Below are 18,381 nucleotides of genomic sequence, written 5' to 3' on the forward strand. Positions count from 1 at the left end.
ACAAAAATCTAGCTAATTACTGTGTTCAAAATGAGAAAAATATGATACCTCACATTGTGCTACAGAAACATATCTAACGACCGGGAGGTTAGAATACAGTAATTTGTTTTGTTAGGCCCCCACATGCATGGCCACGATTAAGACAAAGAACTAACTATAAGCCAATGCAGCATCAAAACAACATGAGCGTTCGTTTTTCCTGGTCCTGCATTCTCAAGAAAAAATAAAATTAAAGTGACAGAAATACACCATACATGCTCGTGAAAATTAGCTAATTATATACATATTTTTTTCTTTGGTACAAAAGGGATTCGCATTAGTACATATCACAATAAACACCTTGTGCCTTTCATAAAATATAGATAACATACCGAGTGCTGATGATAGATCAAACAGACCATAGTTTAAAAAATATGGTCATACCAAAGGTTAGATTCATTCATATAAGACAGATTTTTTCTAGTCCATATGGCAACTCCATTTATCATGAGGAAACGTAATATAATTTATATGTCTAATTTTCTTTGTTGCAAGCTACGTCACAACTTATTAGATCCTATATGTGCTTTGCAGTTGTTTTTGAGTCACATACAGAGTCTGGACTCTGCACACGCCAAAACAAAAAAATTGACTGAACCATCATCATGGCCGAACTGTATTAAGTAGAAAGGAGAAGTTTTCCTAGAACTTGCACTTGGCGACATGGGCAGACGGCTAGACGGCAACACAACCCCCCCAGAGTTTATACAGCGGAAAAATTGATCAATGTTAGCATGTTGGAAGGAACTACTTGTCCATCTTCATGGTCTTTTCCTGCAGCACTTCGAGGCCATAATGCACAATAGCTAGATGGTCGTGAAACACCTCCGATAACCTTTATTGATGCTCCAATACCTTGGGCGGCCAGCACCTTTTCCTGCAAGTTGCAACTAATTTAATGACATGAAAGATCGACAACCTGAATTTCAATCATCCTGAACATCCTAAAAATTATATTGCAAATATTCCTCAGTGTGCTAGACTGTGGTAGATTTGTCTTTAATTCTTAAACGGTTGCCAAATTTACCATGAACAAAATAAGCGGCAAGGCTGTCAACGACATGTGGCAGCAGCTACAATCAAACATAAACCTACCGCATTAGTCGAGTCTATCCCTACCTGCGTACTCACTTGAGATCATATAGAGTTGTCTCTGATTCATGATTTCACCATAGAGCACTTGAATCATCTGCCAAGCCACCTTGGATGGGTATGGCGAATTGACGATGGCGTACATCGCTGCTGCTCCCGTCCATGACGGCACCATGACAGCCAACGACACCAGCATGGAGTACTGGATCGATCTCCCGCCATGTACTTGTAGACATACACAATCCTGCGCGAATTGGCGTTGGAGTCCGTCACTGCTACACCTATCCATGACGGCATCACGGAAGTGAATGATGCCGAAGTGGAGTACTGGATCGATCTCCCGCCTTGTACGTGTAGTCATGTACGAACCTGCTCGTGTTCGCATAGGAGAGCGAGTAGGCTTTAAGAGGAGAAGAACGCCAATAACCATGATTAGATCTTCACCTTGCGTCGGCATAGAACGAATCAATCGGAGGCACGCCTGATAATAGGATATCTGTTTCGTGTGTTATTTTTACCACAGGATATCTGTTTCGTGTTTATTCTTAGGGAATAGAAAGAGAGAAGGAGCAGCTTCAAAAAAAAGAAAGAGAGAGGGAGCCGTACCTAATAGTAGGAATCGTGCCACACGTGGGTTCTATATATTTTTTGCCCACGGTATGGTAGTTTATGAGAGGAAGAGACGTGCAGAGCAGGTAGATATTTAGGGGTGTCCATGGCTTGTACGTGAAGACTGCTGAAAAAAAATTGCTTGACTTGTGCATGGCTTATATTTCTACAACCGTGAAAGGATGTGGGCCTTTCAAGTAATTGTTTTTTTATTTCAGCTAAGGATTACATGGGGCGATCTACACCGTAATAATCCGGTCCCATCAAATTAACGGTTGCTAATTTCTAATTAACGTGGTAATTTCTGAGGAGTGCATAATTAGTATAGGTATAGATAGATAGATAGATAGATAGATAGATAGATAGATAGATATAGATAGATATAGATAGATAGATAGATAGATAGATAGATAGATAGATAGATGTCACTGGCTCCGAAGGCACCAATTAGGAGAAAAATTGTGTATATCTATACCTACTAATAAAGCAAGGTGTGTTTCTCCAATTTTTTCATCCGTTCATCATCAAAATATTTTTTTTCTATCCGAGGTGGTATTAAACTTTTATACGTCCGTCTATTAGCAAAAGAAAAAGATTTGTCCAGATCTACGTCCATGGGCCATGCGCTATGGCCCATTAAAGTCCGCCGATTTTTTCCTGCCCACGCGACAACAAACAAAATCCTATTTCCCGCACAAAGCGGTAAATAGTTCAACGTACGCACAGGGCGCCATGACTGGGCCACTCATTTTATATTCTGTGTTTTGTTTCTATTTTACTTCTTATGTTTCTTCCCTTTTTATTTTCTGTTATTTTGGTATTTTTACCGTTCCAAGTCTATATTTTTTCTTATTTCGAAAATTCAAAATTTTCAGAAAATGTTTCGAATTTCATTTAAATTATTTCTAATTTTTATATGTGTATATTTTTAAAAAATTCTCAATATTTAATAAAATTCATTTAACCAATTTTCAACATTTGAAAATATACATGTTTATTTTTTCCTTCCCACGCAGAAACACAAAATCCTATTTCCTGTACAGAGCGGTAAATAGTTCAACATACGCACAGGGCGCCAAGACTGGCCCACTCATTTTTTTCTGTGGTTTGTTTCTATTTTTCTTCTTCTCTTTCTTTCTGTTTATTTTTTATTTTTACCGTTCCAAGTCAATTTTTTCCTTTTTTCTTAAATTAGGAATTTTCAAAAAAAAATCGAATTTCATTTTTTATTCAAATTTTCGTAAAAAGTTACAAATTCCAAAAGGCTGTTCCAATTTTAGAAAATGTTTGGAAATTTTTTTGTCGCTCCAAAGTTTGTTCAAAATGTTAATAATTATTCCCATTTTTAAAAATGTTTGTATTTTGAAATATTGATCAATAATTAATAAAATGCATTTGAAAAATGTTCCATGTTTGAAAATATTAATGTTTTACCGATATGTTCAAAAATTAGAAATAACGTTTCCATTAAAGAAACACATTTTCTTAAATTCTTCTGAATGTTCAAAATATGTTTCTATTTTCAAAATTTGTTCACAACTTAAAAAAATCATATTTTTAAAAAGGTTCATGTTTTTATGAAATGTATGTGAATTTCATGAAATGCTCCGTTGAAACTTTTTGTTCTTATTTTTCCCAAAATTGTATGGAATTTTAAAAAAAAAGTGATCGTAATTTGGAAAATTGTTCAAGTTCCCAAGTATATTCCGTAGTTCCTGTTACGAATTCTGAAATTGTGTTCCTATTTCAAAAATTTGTGCAATTTTTAAATTTACTCATTCCAAATTTTGTTTCAAAAATGGAAAATTATTTCCCATTTTTTGAAAAATTGTTTGGGTTTCTCCAAATTTGTTCAAGATTTAAAATTGCATTTAACAAATGTTAGAAATTTGATAAATACTCGTGTTTTAGTGAGATGTTCAAAAATTGAAAATAAGTTTTGCAGTGAAAAGACATTTTCTACTCAAAAGATTTTTCCATTTCCTAAAAATTTTCACAAATTTAAAAAACTTCGTATTTTTACAATAGATTCATCTTTTTAAGAAATGTCGTTTAATTTCAAAAAAATGTTTCGTTCAAATTTTTTGCACGTGTTCTTTTAAATGTATGGTTTTGAAAAAAATTGTTTGGAATTTGGAAAATTATTCATGTTGCCAAGTATATTTAGCAATTCATAGTTATGAATTTTTTTGAAAAGTATAAGAAAGGAAAAAAGAAATGTTTTGAATCTGACATTGTAGTATATCCTTAAATATTCACGCTAAATATTGGTTAGCAGGACGGGTTTGTTTGACTGGCTACTAACATGTGGGATTGCTCATACTGGGCCTTTGAGGTCGTGAGTTCGATCACTCCCATATTGGGCCTGCTCCGCATCAAACATATCGAGCTAAGTCGGCTTGTTGAGAATAAGGGACACCATAAATATTGACGATTGACTAAAAAATAAAAATAAATTATTAACGGTGGTAGCTTCCATGTGCAAATAAAAGAGAACATGCAGGTTAATTATAATTGAAGAAAATTGTGAGCACATGTCAATAAAAGAGAATATAACGGGTTGGCTCTAATTAAAGGATATCGTGTTGAACTAGATAATACGGACATGTGGGGTCTTGATCCATTCTTATATTGAGTCAGATGCATGTAGTTTTATTATCCCATTGCAACGCACAGGCATGTGTGCTATATTATTTATATATATGCATAACGTGTACAATATGTAGTATCGTAAAATACCAGCAAACGAAAAAGACTTAAATGGAAAACACAAAATTAAATAAAAAAGAAATCATAAACTCAAAATCTTCCAATTTTTTAATATCGGTTGGTGACACCAACCGGTACTAAAGGGCTCCCTGCCCCTGAAGCTGGCTCGTGCCACGTGGTTGCCCTTTAGCACCGGTTCATGCTGAACCGGTACTAAAGGGGGGGCCTTTAGTGCCTACACTTTAGCGTCGGTTACCAAACCGGCACTAAAGGGCCTTACGAACCGGTGCTATTGCCCGGTTCTGCACTAGTGTTGTGTTAGATTCATCTGTATTTAGACAAATTTAAGACAATTTTTTTTGGATGCAGTCAGTACAAAAGACACATAGTTTGTGTGTTTTTTAAAAAAGGGACACCATTAGCTGATTGCCACGTCATTTTGTGCATACTGATTAAGTGGTGTTGCTCAGTTTGAAAATTCCACTACAGAGTACACATGTTGAACAAGGTGAACACGATTACAGGAAGAAGGCTAAAAAAACATAGTCAACGATTCAATCGAATATCGAAATCTTCAGATTATCCACAAAGTCAACAAATGTTGCCACCGAAGATCCACCGCTTTCCAGCGCATTGGCAGCAATCTCTTGTGCCATCGTCATCTGTTCCCTGATCTCCTCCCCTTACTCGGAATCCATGATCAGTCTCACCTTCCCCTCTACCTCATCCGCTTTAACTATCCCCTCGTCATAGCCGCTCATGGCCACCCCGAGTTTCATCTCCTCCACGACGAACACCTTGTTCATCCTCTGCTCCGCGTACATGGGCCAGCACAGCATCGGCACCCCGGCTACAACAGCCTCTAGTGTCGAGTTCCAACCGCAATGCGTCACGAACGCGCCGGTCGCCGGGTGCCGGAGCACCTCCACTTGCGGCGCCCAGGAGGAAACCACCATCCCGCGTCCCCTTGTCCTATCCAAGAATCCCTCCGGCAGCAGCGGCTCCACCGCCGCCTCGGCCCGCCCCTCGAACCGCTTTGTCGCGTCGGCGTTCGGCGCAACGGGCGCTCGCACGGCCCATAAGAACGCGTGCCCGCTCTTCTCCAGTCCCACGGCGATCTCCTTTAACTGCTCTGCGGGCTCCGAGCTCACGCTCCCGAAGCAGAGGAATACCATGCTCCGCGCTGGCTGCTTGTCTAGCCATCTCAGGCATTCGTGCTTCACGGTGCTTCCCCTCTCCTCGCCGACCAATGGACCGACAACGAACAGTTTCGGTACTGACTAGCCGGGATGGGGAGTCCCGTCTTTTATCGCCTTGACGGCGCGGGGCTCCAGCCACTCGAACGTGTTCGAGAGAATGCCCTTAGATCTTGGCAGCTGCTCCATAAGGCTAAGGATTGCCTTGTGCTGGCTGTCGCAACCTGCGCTTTGGCACATGGCTAAGGTAGCAACATGCGCTTTGGGTAACTTTTGGTTGGGCGCTCGGGTTCGTATTCCTCGGCTGCAAGGACCTTGGTCCATCTATCCGCTAGCAGATCTTGATCAGCTTGAAGCTGCTGCTGCTTTTTCTTCAGGCTTTTTGCTGTGGCTATAAGTCGGCGCTTGAAGCGCTCCTGCTCGACGAGATCCTCAGGCACGATGAATTCTTCATCACCGAGGCTCACCTCGTCTTCGGAGAGGGGCATGTAATTGTCATCCCCTAATTCTCCGTCTGTCGCATGTTCCTTAGGGCTCGCTTGCCCATCCTCCCGCTCGAAGCCTGGCTGGATGGGATTGACTTCGTCTTCGGCACTGTCCGTGGCGTTATTGTTTCTTGTGCCGGTATCGCTGCTTTTGCTATGGCGGGGCTTAGAGCGGCGTCGATGACGCTGGTGCTTAGATTGCTTCTCGAGGGGGTTATCCTCCGTTGCCTTATTGCCATTGCTTTCTTAGGGGATGTCCACCATGTATATATCATATGATGAGGTGGCTGTCCAGCGCCCTATGGGAGGTGGTTCCTGTTCTTCTCCTGCATCGTCGTCCATACCGTCGATGTCTTCAGAGCCGAAATCAAGCATGTCGGTTAAGTCGTCGATAGTGGCTATTAAGTGGGTGGTGGGTGGGGAATGAATTTCATCATCCGCTTCCCACTCAAGCCGGACATAGTTCGGCCAAGGGTCTCCTGACAAGGAGAGAGACCTCAATGAATTTAGCACGTCGCCCAAGGGCGAGTGCTGAAAGATATCCGCGGAGGTAAACTACATGATCAGTGCCCAGTCAGATTCGATAGGAACGGACGCAAGCGGTTCGGAGCCTGTGGCCGGGGACGAATCCAAGGGTCCGGTAACACAGGTCTCATAGGAGGTGCAGTCAGTATTTGGCTCTATCGCCGCTGAGTGTGCTTCTTCCATGGCGGGGTCCAACCACCCATCCTCGGACGGCACGATCTGCTCCGGATTAAGGGCCGGAGCAGCCATAGGTGTGATCTCCCGAACACCGTCCGACGGCAGAGCTAAGTCATGTTTGTCGTGACTGTGCAGCACACCTGACATGGGCTCAAATCCGTCGAAGATCAAGTCTCCGCGGATGTCGGCAGTATAGTTCAAGCTTCCAAACCTGACCTGATGGCCAGGGGCGTAGCTCTCCATCTGCTCCAGAATGCCAAGCGAGTTGGCCCGCGGTATGAAGCCGCCGAATACGAAGATCTGTCCGGGTAGAAAAACCTCACCCTGGATCGCATCGTTGCCGATGATCGAAGGAGCCATCAAGCCTTTATCATGACGGCATAGTGGAACTCTCAATGAAAGCACCAATGTCGGTGTCAAAACCGGCGGATCTCGGGTAGGGGGTCCCGAACTGTGCATCCAAGACTGATGGTAACAGGAGGCGGGGGACACAACGTTTACCCAGGTTCGGGCCCTCTTGTTGGAGGTAATACCCTACTTCCTGCTTGATTGATCTTGATGATATGAGTATTACAAGAGTTGATCTACCATGAGATCGTAGAGGCTAAACCCTAGAAGCTAGCTGAAAGATCGTCGATGTCGCCTAGAGGGGGGGATGAATAGGCATTTTAAAATAATTACGATTTAGGCTTTAACAAATGCGGAATAAACCTAGCACTTAATTTGTCAAGCACAAAACCTAAAACAACTAGGCTCACCTATGTGCACCAACAACTTATGCTAAGCAAGATAAGCAACTATGTGATAGCAAGATATATGACAAGAAACAATATGGCTATCACGAAGTAAAGTGCATAAGTAAAGGGGCTCGGGTAAGAGATAATCGAGGCACGCGGAGACGACGATGTATCCTGAAGTTCACACCCTTGCGGATGCTAATCTCCGTTTGGAGCGGTGTGGAGGCACAATGCTCCCCAAGAAGCCACTAGGGCCACCGTAATCTCCTCACGCCCTCGCACAATGCAAGATGCCGTGATTCCACTAAGGGACCCTTGAGGGCGGTCACCGAACCCGTACAAATGGCAACCCTTGGGGGCATTCACCGAACCCGTACACTTTGGTAACCCTTGGGGGCGGTCACCGATACCCGTCAAATTGCTCGGGGCGATCTCCACAACCTAATTGGAGACCCCTACGCTTGCCAGAAGCTTTACACCACAATGATTGAGCTCCGAACAACACCAACCGTCTAGGGCGCCAAGGCACCCAAGAGGAACAAGCTCTAGGGTGCCCAAACACCCAAGAGTAATAAGCTTCTCAAACTTCACTTCCACGTATCACCGTGGAGAACTCAAACCGATGCACCAAATGCAATGGCAAGGGCACACGGAGTGCCCAAGTCCTTCTCTCTCAAATCCCACCGAAGCAACTAATGCTAGGGAGGAAAATGAGAGGAAGAACAAGAAGGAGAACACCAAGAACTTCAAGATCTAGATCCAAGGGGTTCCCCTCACATAGAGGAGAAAGTGATTGGTGGAAATGTGGATCTAGATCTCGTCTCTCTTTTCCCTCAAAAACTAGCAAGAATCCATGGAGGGACTGAGAGTTAGCAAGCTCTAAGAAGCTCAACAATGGGGGAAGAACGCGAGCTCAAAGGATGAGGTTGAATGGGGAAGAAGACCCCCTTTTATAGGAGCTCTGGAATTCAACCGTTATGTGCTCAGTCCGTGCACGAGCGGTACTACCGCTCAGGGGAGCGGTACTACCGCCCGGGAGGTAGAACACGGAGAGCGGAGCGAAACAGAGTGCGTGGCGGAGCCGTATGAGCGGCACTACCGCTGGAGCCAGCGGTACTACCGTTGGCCGCAGCGGTACTACCGCTTGGGACAGCGGTACTACCACTTGTGGCGATAAGCAGTACTACCGCTCCAGCCCGGCGGTACTACCGCTGGGATCGCGCACAACACCTACCACGAGCACAGGGAGAAGGAACAGAGAGGAGGGCCATTGAGCGGCACTAGGGGTGGTGGTAGCCGCGGTACTACTGCACATGAGCGGTACTACCGCTCCTACTGCAGCTGAACCCGACACGAGAAAACCACGTCTCGAGTCGAGGCGGTACCAGCGCGGAACCGGAGCCGTACTATCGCTTATGGCCATGGGCGGTACTACCACTGTGGGACAGCGGTACTACCGCTTGTGGCGATAAGCGGTACTGCCGCTCCGGCCCAGCGGTACTACCGCTGGCGCCATCCTTAAGCCACTTCCACAAAAGCAAGTAAAGTCCACGGAAAACCAGAACTGCCATAACTTCTGCATATGAGCTCCGAATTGAGCAAACTCAAGCTTGTTGGATACAAGACGACGAGTAGCATCAAAACAGCAAAGAGAAACCTCCAACATCGAAAACATCATAGAAGATAGGGAAGCCAACAAATAGAGGAGAGAAACCTCCAACCGAGAAGAACCGGCAAAAACCTCCAACATCGAAAACATCATAGAAGATGCGAGTGGACTCCGTTTTCGATGAACTCGAGCTTGTCACTAAGATGACCATAAGCTCCAAAACTCACAACGAGAAGAACCAAACAAGAACCAATAAAGATGATGCAAGGATGCAATGGTTTGAGCTCTCTACGAACGATACGATCAACCTACTCATAGAGAGCCCCCCTTGATAGTACGGCAATCGATCCTATAACCCGGTCTCCCAACTACCATCATGAGACCGGTAAAATAGAAAACCTACCAAGGGCAAACCTTTGCCTTGCACATGGTCCACTTGAGCTAGATGATGGCGATCTTGACTCCCTCAAGTTGGACCACTGAGGGAGTCCTGGATTAGGGGGTCTCCAGACAGCCAGACTGTCTCCATTGGCCGGACTGTTAGACTATGAAGATACAAGATTGAAGACTTCGTCTCATGTCCGGATGGGACTCTACTTGGCGTGGAAGGCAAGCTAGGCAATACGTATATGGATATCTCCTCCTTTGTAACTGACCTTGTGTAACCCTAACCCTCTCCGGTGTCTATATAAACCGAAGGGTTTTAGTCCGTAGGATAACAATCACAACATACAATCATACCATAGGCTAGCTTCTAGGGTTTAGCCTCTCCGATCTCGTGGTAGATCTACTCTTGTACTACCCATATCAGCAATATTAATCAAGCAGGACCTAGGGTTTTACCTCCATCAAGAGGGCCCGAACCTGGGTAAAACTTCGTGTCCCTTGCCTCCTGTTACCATCCGACCTAGACGCACAGTTCGGGACCCCCTACCCGAGATCCGCCGGTTTTGACACCGACATTGGTGCTTTCATTGAGAGTTCCTCTGTGTCGTCGCCGTTAGGCTTGATGGCTCCTATTATCATCGATAGTGATGCGGTCCAGGGTGAGACTTTTCTCCCCGGACAGATCTTCGTATTCAGCGGCTTTGCACTGCGGGCTAATTCGCTTGGCCATCTGGAGCAGATTGAAAGCTACGCCCCTGGCCATCAGGTCAGATTTGGAAGTTTGAACTACACGGCCGACATCCGCGGAGACTTGATCTTCGACGGATTCGAGCCACAGTCGGGCACGCCGCACTGTCGCGATGGGTATGACCTAGCTCTGCCGCCGAACAGTACCCCAGAGGCCGCGCCCGCATCAGCTCCGACCCTTAGCTTGGAACAAACTGTGCCAATCGAGGACGTGTGGCTAGACACCGCCTCAAGGGCTGCAGTCTCGACGGTGATCGAGCCAAACACCAGCATAATCCTCTGCGCAGCCCGTGACTCCAAGGGGCCGGATTCTTTCCCGGACTCTGAACCATCCGCGCCCCTGCCAATCAAATCCGATTGGGCACCGATCATGGAATTCACCGCCACGGATATCTTTCAGCACTCGCCCTTCGGCGACATTCTGAATTCACTAAGGACTCTCCCTTTGTCAGGAGAGCCCTGGCCGGATTATGGCCAACATGATTGGGATGCGGAAGACGAAGAAATTCGACACCCACCCACCACCCACTTCGTAGCCACTGTCGATGATTTAACCGACATGCTCGACTTCGACTCTGAAGACATCGACGGTATGGACGACGATGTAGGAGACGAACACGAACCAGCGCCTATAGGGCACTGGAAAGCCACCTCGTCATATGACATATACATGGTGGATACACCCAACGAAGACAATGGCGACGAGATAGCGGAGGATGACCCCTCCAAGAAGCAACCCAAGCGCCGACGTCAGTGGCGCCGCTCTAAGTCCCGCCAAAGCAAAAGTGGTGATACCGGCACAGGAGATAATAACACTCCGGATAGCGTCGAAGACAACAACAATCCCCTCCAGCAAGATTTAGAGCAGGAGGATGAAGGAGCCAGCTCTCCTGAGAGAGTAGCTGACAAAGAGGAGGATGACAATCACATGCCCCCCTCCGAAGACGAGGCAAGCCTCGGCGATGATGAGTTCGCCGTCCCAGAGGATCCCGTCGAACAAAAGCGCTTCAAGCGTCGGCTTATGGCCACGACAAATAGCCTGAAGAGAAAGCATCAGCAGCTTCAAGCTGATCAAGATCTGCTAGCTGACAAATGGAGTGAAGTCTTCGCAGCCGAGGAATATAAACTCGAGTGCCCCTCCAAGAGTTACCCAAGGCGCAGGTTACTACCCCGACTGGAGGAAGAAGCGTATGATACGGCTGATTGGCCACCTCGTGGCGGCGATAGAGAGGCATTCCAGCCAAAAGCTCAGCCTCCACCCCAAGGCCATTCAAATAAAAAGGCATGGGGAGATATGCCAGACCTGCGAGACATACTGGAGGACAAGGCAAAGCATTCAAGATCGATCTACGGATCACGAGGGCGCACCACTCTGCGAGACGACAAACGTCACGCTGGATACAGTAAAAGCAAATCCGGTCGGGCCGAACACAATGGGCAAGACCCATTCAAGCTGCGTCTCGATATAGCCCAATACAGAGGCGCCGCACACCCCTTATGCTTCATAGACGAAGTAATGGAACATCAATTCCCAAAAGGTTTCAAACCTGTAAATATTGAATCATACGACGGCACAACAGATCCCGCGGTATGGATTGAGGACTTCCTCCTCCACATCCACATGGCCCGCGGCGATGACTTACACGCCATCAAATACCTCCCGTTAAAGCTCAAAGGACCAGCGCAGCATTGGCTTAACAGCTTGCCAGCGGACTCCATTAGCTGTTGGGAAGATCTGGAAGCCGCATTCCTCGACAACTTTCAGGGCACTTATGTGCGACCACCAGACGCCGATGACTTGAGCCACATAATTCAGCAGACAGAAGAATCGGTCAGGCAATTCTGGACTCGGTTCCTTACAAAGAAAAATCAAATCGTCGACTGTATGGATGCGGAGGCCTTAGCAGCTTTCAAGCACAACATCCGAGACGAGTGGCTAGCCCGGCACCTTGGTCAGGAAAAGCCGAAATCTATGGCAGCCCTCACGACGCTCATTACCCGCTTTTGTGCGGGAGAGGACAGCTGGCTGGCTCGCAGTAATAACATATCAAAGAACCATGGTACCTCAGATACCAAGGACGGTAATAGCAGGTCACGTCGCAACAAGCATAAGCGTCGCATTAACAGTGAAAATACTGAGGATACGACAGTTAATGCCGGATTCAAAGGCTCTAAACCCGGTCAGTGGAAAAATCCGTTCAAACAAAGTACGTCGGGTCCGTCCAGCTTGGACCATATCCTCGATCGCTCGTGTCAAATACACGGCACCCCAGAAAAGCCATCCAGTCACACCAACAGGGATTGTTGGGTGTTCAAGCAGGCCGGCAAGTTAATTACCGAAAACAAGGACAAGGGGCCGCATAGCGATGACGAGGAGGAACCCCGGCAGCCACACACTGGATGACAGAAGAGGTTTGCCCCACAAGTGCGGACGGTGAACATGATATACGCAACCTACATCCCCAAGAGGGAGCGGAAGCGTGCGCTCAGGGACGTATATGCGTTGGAGCCAGTCGCCCCAAAGTTCAACCCTTGGTCCTCCTGTCCGATCACCTTCGATCGCAGGGACCACCCCACTAGTATCCGTCATGGCGGATTCATCGCACTGGTCCTAGACCCAATCATCGACGGAATTCACCTCACTCGAGTCCTTATGGACGGCGGCAGAAGCCTGAACCTGCTTTATCAGGACACAGTGCACAAAATGGGTATAGACCCCTCAAGGATCAAACCCACAAAAACGACCTTTAAGGGCGTCAATCCAGGTGTAGAGGCCCATTGCACAGGCTCAATTACACTGGAAGTGGTCTTCGGATCCCCGAATAACTTCCGAAGCGAAGAGTTAATCTTCGATATAGTCCCGTTCCGCAGTGGTTATCACGCGCTGCTCGGGCGAACCGCATTTGCTAGATTCAATGCGGTACCGCATTATGCATACCTCAAGCTCAAGATGCCATGACCTCGCGGAGTTATTACAGTCAATGGAAACACAGAGCGCTCTCTCCGAACAGAGGAGCACACCGCGGCCCTCGCAGCAGAAGCGCAAAGCAGCCTCTCAAGGCAATCTACCAGTTTGGCGTTTCAAAGCCCGGACACCTTCAAGCGCGCTCGGGGCAATCGGAAAATAGACCGCCTGGCGCGATCTGAGCTCGCTAGCAATACGGCGGCCACCCCAATCCCAGCCCAACAGCGATATTCGTGACGCGCGTACATAATTACGCATTAAAAATACCATGGGCATAGGTGGGGAGGGGGGGCACAACTGCGGCACGCCCCAAAACGCGGCCTAAACCACACTAGGGGCTTCCCGTTTGGTTATTTTTCTTTTTCTTTCAGGACCTTAATCTCTGGAAACACTGTCCGGCAGCTCTATTGCCGAACACATGATACAGCAACCAAGGAGGCAGACAGCTACATTATACAACGGAATTCCCAGGTTGATTACAGATTTCATATCATTCCTCACCTCGCCCTTGGAAGGGACATAGTCCTACTCTTTTGCTTATCGCACTATCTGTATCACTCTGCTTTAACGCAATTTTTCAATAAACAATGCATGACATTACGACTATTTTTCGCATTCTTGTTATATATATATCTATGTGTTCATTAATGACGCCTTGCAACCGTACACTCTAGTACGGCCAATACACCAGGGGCTTACGTACCCCAGAATGCGGTGTGAAAAGTCCGAACACTTTCACAAGTGCGGCACCCCAAACTTATAGCATTATATGCATCAGCTCCGAATCATGTCTTTGGTCAAATGTTGGGTTTGCCCGGCTCCTATGTTTTGGTACCTTACGTTCCGCTCTATCGGCTAAGGTAGCGCTAGCAGAACTACTGCGATTGTGCCCCGGTTCTGCCGGGCTGAGCACCTCAGTAGAGAAAGCTAAAACTGACTATCATGATAAGGCGAGAGACTAGTCGCTGTTCGGCGAGGTTTTTCGAGTCCCTAAAGACTTATGCCGCTTAGGGCGAGGGGCCGGCTCTGTCCGGCTTACAGGCGTGTATCGCGCCCCGAATTCGGCCTTCCGAATACCAGGGGCTTCGCCGAAATTTAAAATTATAGAATGCTAAGTGAGAGTAATAAAGCATTATTAGTCGGGTTGCCTTGTTCGTTGTGCTAAGCACCTCCCTCGAAGGACCCAAACATGGGAACAAGAGTGCTCAGGTTTATCCCGAACACCCTAGCACTCGTGGCATGGGGGCAGAAGCCGAGGACTAGCCATATCTCACATTGGATAAACGGCCAAACAGAAGGTAATATTTTAAATTCTAACAAGCGTTGCATAGCGAATATGAAACAAGTTTTCATACATACAGGACAAAACGAGCAAGTCTCATTCAAATATTACATTTTTTGAACACTCATCCGCGATAAGACGGGCACCCGGCAGAACACCCTCGTAGTACATCTCGGGGTGGCGGTGCTCCTTGCCCTCCGGCGGCCCCTCCTTGATCAGCTTCACGGTGTCTAGCTTGACCCACTGCATTTTTACATGGGCAAAAGCCCAGCGTGCACCCTCAATGCAAACGGATCGCTTGACGACCTCCAGCCGTGGGCAGGCATCCACAAGCCGCCTCACCAGGCCGAAGAAGCTGTTCGGAAGGGCGTCGCCAGGCCACAACCGGACTATGAAGCCCTTCATGGCCTGATCGGCCGCCTTATGTAGCTCGACCATCTGCTTCAGCTGGTCGCTCATTGGCACCGGATGTTCGGCCTCAGTATACTGAGACCAGAGCAGCTTCTCCATCGAGCTTCCGTCCTTGGCCTAGTAAAATTGTGCGGCATCGGACACACTGCGGGGCAAATCTGCGAATGCTCCTGAAGAGCTTCGGATTCAGGTAAGTAATTGGTAATTCACTTTTACATGCTTGATTTGCATATAGAAAGCCTTACCCGCCGCTATCTTCTTCATCGCGTCGATCTCCTGAAGGGCCTTCTGGGCCTCGGCCTTGGCACTCATTGCGCTCTCACGAGCCGCGGCAAGCTCAGACTCTCGCGTCTTCAAGTCAAGCTCCAACGCCTCGTGCTTTGTCACGAGAGCCTGGAGCCCTTGCTGCACCTCTCCCACCCGAGCCTCGTGCTTCTCTCGCTCGGTGCGCTCCTTGGCCGCTGTATCTTCGGCCTTGGTCAGCGCTTGCTTCAGGGTCGCCACCTCAGTCGTGGCCCCTGGCAAACATACAATGATCCTGTCATTTTGCAAATCGCGTCCTTATATATATACATATCTATAGACGGGGTATTACTTACCCTTGTTCTCCTCGAGCTGCCTCTTGGCAAGGCCGAGCTCTTTCTTGGACCCCTCGAGGTCCTCCTTCAGTACGGCGACCTCCGCAGTTAGTGTGGCGGATGCCAGCAGCGAAGCCTGCATATGCATATTGACATACTTATATTAGACTCCTACGATATTATTTGATCCTCTATTCGGCTTTTCTTTGTGAACACCGAACAAAGCATCAGGGGCTACTGTCTATGCGGTAATACTTCTACTACATTTTAAAACACTTACCTCGAAGCCTGTTAGAAGGCTGGCACAGGCTTCAGTCAATCCGCTCTTGGCCGACTAAACCTTCTGGATCACCGCACTCATGATGGTGCGGTGCTCCTCGTCGATGGAAGCGCTGCGAAGCGCTTCCAGCAGATTGTCCGGTGCCTCTGGATGGACAGAGGTCATCGGCACAGGCGTCTGGCCCCTCTTAGAAGGAGATCACCTGCCCGAGCCCGGAACCGCTGGAGGGTCCGGCACGGTGTTCGGCTGAGGGCCGAACTTGGAGCTCTCGGGGCCCCCGTCCCCTCGGCTCCTGGAGTCCGAAAGGTCTCCTTGAGGTGCCTCCGGGACTGTCTCCCCTCGATCCGGTGCCTCTTGAGACAACACCTCGGCATCGTCGGCAGGATGAGAGGAGGTGGCGGTCGAGACTGGATCGCTATCCATGTTCGACGAGCCCAGGGAGACGTCCAAGGATACCTCGATATTGGCTCGTGGCGGCCTGCGTAATTATGTTCGGCGATTAGGGAAAGCAGTGCGACAAAGGAATCCTATGGGTTACTTTGGTATCCGAATACTTACGATCTCCACGGGGGCTTGGCCCTGGGCAACCACTCGTCTTCGCCTTCGTCGGCGGCGGTAGAGCTGTCCGGAAGGAGAGTCCTTCCCTTCTTGGACCCTTCGCCCCCCCAGTTGGGGCGGCCTTCCTTTTTCTGTCTCCCCCAGTCGGTGGGGGAGCATCTTCTTCTTCTTCTTCCTCGTCTTCGGGGGAAGAGTGCGCCGCAGAGTCATCAGACGGTGAGTCCGACGACGCCTGGCGTCGGGAACTCTTTCGAGCTCCCTTGGCCTTCTTGGTCTTCTCCGGCACCTTATAAGGGGCCGGAGTCAACATCTTTGCCAGAAGAGCGTCTGCAGGGCCTTCGGGCAAAGGAGTCGGACAGTCGATCTGTTCGGCCATCTTCTACCAGTCCTGTCAAAGGTACGGGAGTTTAGATCCCGCATAGAGTCAATCTATATAAAAATGAATATCATGTGAAAGGTTAAGCAGCTTACGGCACTGGCTTGGCGCTTCGTGCTGTATCCGCGATCCTCGGTAATAGGGGGAGGGACCTCGGCACTTTTGAACAGCACCCTCCAGGCGTCTTCATGAGTCGTGTCGAAGAGCCTGTTCAGAATCCGGTGCTGCGCCGGATTGAACTCCCACAAGGTGAACTCCCGTTGTTCGCACGGGAGTATCCGGCGGATGAGCATAACCTAGACTATGTTGACAAGCTTGAGCTTCTTGTCCACCATGTTTTGAATACATGTTTGGAGTCCGGTCAGCTCTTTCGAACTACCCCAAGACAGGCCCTTCTCTTTCCAGGAGGTGAGCCGCTTGGGGAAGCCAGATCGAAACTCGGGGGCCGCTACCCATGCGGTATCGCGCGGCTCGGTGATATAGAACCACCACGATTGCCACCCCTTTATGGTTTCCACAAAGGAGCCCTTGAGCCATGTTATGTTGGGCATCTTGCCCACCATGGCGCCTCCGCACTCCGCCTGGCGGCCACCCACCTCCTTCGGCTTGACATTGAAGGTCTTCAGCCATAAGCCGAAGTGGGGCTTGATGCGGAGGAAGGCCTCGCTCACGACGATAAATGTCAAGATGTTGAGGACGAAGTTCGGGGACAGATCGTGGAAATCCAGGCCGGAATAGAACATGACCCCTGGACGAATGGATGGAGAGGGAAACCCAGTCCATGGAGGAAATGGGTGAGGAATACTACCCTCTCATGGGGCCTGGGGGTGGGGATGAGCTGCCCCTCATCCGGGAGCCGGTGCGCGATGTCGTCGGGCAGGTATCCGGCTCTCCCCAGTTTCTTGATGTCTCCCTCCGTGACGGAGGAGACCATCCACTTGCCTCCCGCTCCGGACATGGTTGGAGAAGGTTGAGGTGGAAGTGCGGACTTGGGCGCTGGAGCTCGAGTGTGCGAAAACGGATGAGCAGAGGAGGAAGAAGGCATGGATAGAAAGGTGAATCCTTATCCCTTTATATGGGCGGATGAAACTAAGCGTCCCCACTCGCCTGGTAAAACTCACTTATCCCCCAAGCGCCGCAATTGATGGCGCGGTTGGGTTACCCACGCCCGTATTGATGAGAATCTCGTAATAAGGGGACATGATCTCTGCTTTGACAAGACGTGTCGAAAAACTGCCTCGCGTTATGTGTGGGGCTGGTTAAAAGAAACGGTTCGAATAATCACCGGGCCATGACATAACGTCATGCTGCCAAAACAAGCCAGCAAATTAGTTCTGCAAAAATATTATTCTCTTTGCGGTGGAATGTGGAACTTATTTTGCAGGGTCGGACACTATCCTCGTATTCAAATTCTTCTGTGATGTATTCGGAGAAGGAACCCGCCTTGCAATGCCGAAGACAATATTGTGCGCCGGACTCATCATCATTGAAGCCTGGTTCAGGGGCTACTGAGGGAGTCCTGGATTAGGGGGTCTCTGAACAGCCGGACTATCTCCATTAGCCGGACTGTTAGACTATGAAGATACAAGATTGAAGACTTCGTCTCGTGTCCGGATGGG

General features: G+C 48.4%; 1 pseudogene; it reads right to left on the minus strand.

Moving 5' to 3' along the window:
* Nucleotides 1-5,003: 5,003 nt before the first annotated feature.
* LOC125546912 lies at nucleotides 5,004-5,885 on the minus strand (annotated as a pseudogene).
* Between the last annotated feature and the right edge of the window lie 12,496 nt (nucleotides 5,886-18,381).

The sequence above is a fragment of the Triticum urartu genome, chromosome 3, assembly GCF_003073215.2.
Source record: "Triticum urartu cultivar G1812 chromosome 3, Tu2.1, whole genome shotgun sequence".
Classification (NCBI taxonomy): Eukaryota; Viridiplantae; Streptophyta; class Magnoliopsida; order Poales; family Poaceae; genus Triticum; species Triticum urartu.